This window comes from Gossypium arboreum, chromosome 3 (genome assembly GCF_025698485.1).
Source record: "Gossypium arboreum isolate Shixiya-1 chromosome 3, ASM2569848v2, whole genome shotgun sequence".
Taxonomy (NCBI): Eukaryota; Viridiplantae; Streptophyta; class Magnoliopsida; order Malvales; family Malvaceae; genus Gossypium; species Gossypium arboreum.
The window spans coordinates 13,218,443-13,223,314 of NC_069072.1; the positions used below are offsets into that span (position 1 = coordinate 13,218,443).

The following is a 4,872-nucleotide window of genomic DNA, read 5'->3' on the forward strand; positions in this document are numbered from 1 at the left end:
TATTTTTCTTACAATTTAATTTAATTTAATTTAATTATTATTATTTATTAATTTACTTATTTTTTCTTTCTCTTGGCAGGTTTTTTTAGTTTATGACTAGAAGAAAGCCGTCAGGACCACTACTTTTTGACGAAGAAATCGATTGCACAGTTCGCAGAAACCAAAGAGAATTAAGGCGAAGCTTAAGATACACAGAGAACAAGCAAGAGGACGATACTCAACCCACAACCGAAGGGATGGTTGAAAACCAAGACAATCAGCTACCTCCTGCAATTGCAGTTAATCAAAATCCTGCTCCACGCACTATGTATGATTATGCTAAACCTTCTTTAACAGGAACTGAATCAAGCATAGTTAGACCTGCTATAGCTACAAATACTTTTGAACTAAAACCTAACACTATTCAAATGATACAGCAATTTTTTCAATTTGATGGTTTGCAGGATGAGGATTCCAATGCTCACTTAGCAAACTTCTTGGAACTATGCGATACATTTAAAATTAATGGTGTTTCTGATGATGCCATTCATCTTCGGTTATTCTCATTTTTATTGAGAAACAAAGCTACACAGTGGTTGAACTCATTACTACGAGGGTCAATCACTACTTGGGAACAAATGACCGAAAAATTTCTATTAAAATATTTCCTGCCGGCTAAAACGGCTAAATTACGTAATGATATCTCTTCGTTTGTGCAGATGGACTTAGAAACTCTTTACGATGCATGGGAGAGATACAAAGACTTACTAAAAAGGTGCCCTCACCATGGGTTACCGCTTTGGCTACAGGTTCAAACGTTCCATAATGGCTTGAATCCTTTGACTCGACAAATGGTTGATGCAGCTGCTGGCGGAACCATCAATAATAAAACACCTGAAGATGCCTATGAGTTTATAGAGGAGATGTCACTAAATAACTATCACTGGCAAGTCATGAGGACTAAGCCAACTAAAACAATAGGTGTTTATAACGTCAATTCAGTTACTATGCTGCCAAACCAAGTAGAACTTCTAAATAAAAAGATTGATGGTTTACTTGGTTCTACTCAGGTACATCCAGTAATGAGGTGAGAGACAAATGGAGGAGGAGCATGCACATAATATCAACCCTTCAACCCTATCATCGAGGAGGAACAAGTCCAATATATGGGTAACAATAACTCTCGATCCCAAAATAACCCATATAGTAACACTTACAATATAGGTTGAAGGAACCAACCCAATTTCTCGTGGGGTAGTCAATGAAATCAAAGACCACAACATCCTCCGGGTTTTCAACAACCACCCTATCAACAGGAAAAGAAATCGAACCTTGAAAAGATGCTCTCAAAGTTTATATCGGTGTCAGAAACCCATTTTCAGAACACTGAGACAGCACTTAAAAATCAACAAGCATCGATCTAAGGGCTCGAAACTCAGATAGGCCAGCTTTCCAAACTAATCTCCGAATGACCACAAGGTAGCTTGCCAAGTAATACTGAACCCAACCCAAGGGAACAGCTCAACACAATTAATATTCAAGATGACGAAGGAGTCGTTGAGCTTGAACCAGAACTAAGGCAAGAAGCTGTGGTAAGCAAAGGTCAAGGAAGTGCATGAGCTATTTTCAAAGGAAATGAGTCTAAAGGAAGTGCATGAGCTATTTTCAAGCAATAGTAGAGGACCTATTCATGAAGATCGAAGGCTACAAATCAAGGAGCTAGATGATTGGTGGACACATAAACCGAGAACACCCAACAAACCGAATCTACGATAGAACAAGCTCAATACTTTTCCAAATCAACTTAAGGTTGGAGATAGAGTCTTATTAGATGCCGCAGATCCCCATATTGTCGCTACTACACCGAATGAAGAAATCCCTCTTACGTTACTCAGTATTTTCCCATTCAGTATGGTCGAAGTGAGTCATCCCAAGTTCGGCACTTTTAAGGTAAACAACACCCTTTTCAAACCTTATTTTGATGAGATTGATAGCAGGAATGAGGAGTATAAACTCCTCAAACCACCATGATCATTCAACGGAGAGGTAAGTCGAGTTTAGACTATAAATAAGTGCTTCTCAAGAGGCAACCCGAACACTAACTGTATTAACTTCTTTGAAATTTAGTCTTCAACACCTAACTTACTAACGGAGCTCTGAAATACAGGCTTTCCACAGAGACACGACCAAGCACATGAGCGTGCTTAGGGCCGTGTGAAAATAGGGCAAATATTTCCCCAAACACGGGCTACTATAAAATGCCATGGCCGTGCGACATAGCCGTGATCGAGCTTGCCAAAACAACATGGGCGTGAGACACGCCCGTGTGGAAGAACCGTGGGTGAACCTGTTAAAACAGCATGGGCGTGGGACACGCCCATGTCTAGCACCTGTGGCCGAACCTGTTAGATTGACACGGGCGTGGGTTTTAATACACGGGTGTGGGAGAAGCGAACAAATCCAAACATGACCGTGCAACACGGTCGTGTGCACCCACAGGCCCAAGGAACACGAGCCTGGACTAACTGTCAGACGCACCCAAATTCAAAATTCGCGACTCACACGGGTTGAAATTGGGGAACACGGGCGTGTTACCCGGCCGCGTGCCCCAAAATCTATAAATACCCTGCACTATTCATTGTCATCCCCACTCAAAAACCCTGACCCTAGCCGCTGCAATTCCACATGGCCTCCCTGCCATGCCGGTGTGCTGCCTCCAACTCCATTTTGACGCCCGATTTCTCTCCCTTAGCGTTTGTTTACTCTTTTCACCTCCATTCTACTTAATTTTAATGTTTATTTTTAAAATAATCTTTATTTCTCTTACCATTTCCATTTTGTTCATTATTTCTGCATTATTAGATTATTTTTCATACATTTCATGTTAAATCAAGTTGTTAGGAAAGCCTCACTATTTTATGATACACATGCCATTACTATGCCCATTCTCATGCCATTACAATGATAATGTCACGAAATTATGCTATCAAAATAATTATGTTGGTTATGTTTGGTTAATATTAGTAGTTGTGGCTCAAATTCTGATTTTTATTTGAAATTTGTCTTCATTTTACTTTGATCATTCCTCAAGATGAATTAATGGTTTTGATTGCAGGTACTATGTCATCTTCACGAGGAAAGAAAATTGTCGTACCTGCTTCGAAGAAGAGGAAGGAAGTGTCATCTTCCGCGGGTCCAACCACAAAAATTCGTCACCCTCTCTTGCAGTTCCCCCGAGGGTCCCAAGAAGAACTTTTCCAAATACTTTGGGCCCAACCTTTAATTGGGGGCCGCTGCATCGACTGGGCTGCCGTGGAACAAGTTCAGTTGGCTGATGCGATTCGGGCCCTCCTAACCACCGACCCTTGGGAGCTGTTCTTTGGGATCATTGAGCCAACATACATCGAGATCACTATGGAACTATGCTCAATGTTCCATCTTCAGACTGTAATGACGAACTACGATGATCCCGGCACGGTCCAATTTCGCCTAGGCGGATTAATCCGCTAACTAAGTGTCCCAGAGTTCGGTGCTACACTAGGCTTATATACGGAGGAGTTCAAGGAGGAGAATGAACTACATGCTCTCACTCGCCACATACACTTCTCTCCCTCGAAGTCCTGGCACACTTTGGCCCCTGGTGCTGCCTCCTACAATCCTAGCCGCTCCAAGGCATCGGTTCTCCCACCATCCCTGAGGTACTTACATGCCATTTTGGCTCACACGATAACGGTGAGGCGAGAGACCACTGGCGTCATCAATACCCACGATGCCTGCTTTTTATGGTGTATGTCGCACGGGCACGTCATCGACCTTGCCTATTTCATCGCCCTCGCGATTCAGCACCAGACAGAGCGGCATAGGAAGGGGGTCATCTCCATTGGCCCCTATGTGACACGATTGGTTCGACACTTCGGGCTCCTCAGCACTGCAACCCAAGAATCATCCTTAACCCTCATTGGCCAGATGTCTCTACAAGGTATCTCGAGCATGCTTAGCATGAGGATGATCGAAAAGCGCCGAGGAACCTACCCTCCTCAATATCGTCTCATCCAATCCACCAAGGAGGAGGCCTACGAGGACATTCCTGATGATGTCCCTCCACAGCAAGACCCACCGACTCAGCCACCACTACCCTCTCGTCCAGTTCATGCGGCGGCTTCATATGCTGACATCTCTAAGTGCCTCACTCGATTCGAGCAGCAGTGTTTTCAACGATTTGACAACATTGATGCTACTCTACAACAGATTTGTCAGCACCTCCACATCTCATTGCCAGTCCCACCTCGCGAACCATCCAACGATGAAGATGTTTAAAAATATTTATTTATTATTTTATGTTTTTAATTTTTATTAAAACTACTTTTTATTTTTATTATATTTTAGAATTTTATTTTTAATTATCAATTTCGGTTATTTCTTTATGAGTAATTACTCTCCCTAATATCCCCTAAAAAGTTCCTGATTTTATCACAGTTATATAGAGCTCTTAAGCTCATCATCGCATAGGAACTAAAAACTCCACTGGGAAAGGTTCTCCACGACTGCCATGTCCTAATCGTCCACGACCATAGCTACCACTAGATATAATATTCTTTTGGCACAAGACTTATGGACTAATGAACTTCTACCACCGCCGGAGTATCCTCCTCCGCTCTCACACCGATTACTCTCCAAAACTCTAGTTCAAGGAATTCATCATACAGGAAGTTTCACTTCTTTCCTTATCTTATTTTTATATTCTAATATCTATCTTTGTACATTGAGGGCAATGTACATCTTAAGTGTGGGGGTTATTTATTTCATTATCGAAAAATCCTCAATGATCGCCTGTTCTCTTGGAAAGCTCTCATATCGTATTTAGGATAAATTTTGATTGATTTATGACGTTGA

The 4,872-nt window shown here is 42.0% G+C and overlaps 1 non-coding gene across 1 annotated transcript; it reads right to left on the reverse strand.

The window, feature by feature from the left end:
• Positions 1-665: 665 nt before the first annotated feature.
• LOC128291243 (small nucleolar RNA R71) lies at positions 666-772 on the reverse strand. Its single transcript, XR_008281019.1, has one exon. It is a non-coding gene; the product is annotated as a small nucleolar RNA R71 (small nucleolar RNA).
• Positions 773-4,872: the final 4,100 nt, after the last annotated feature.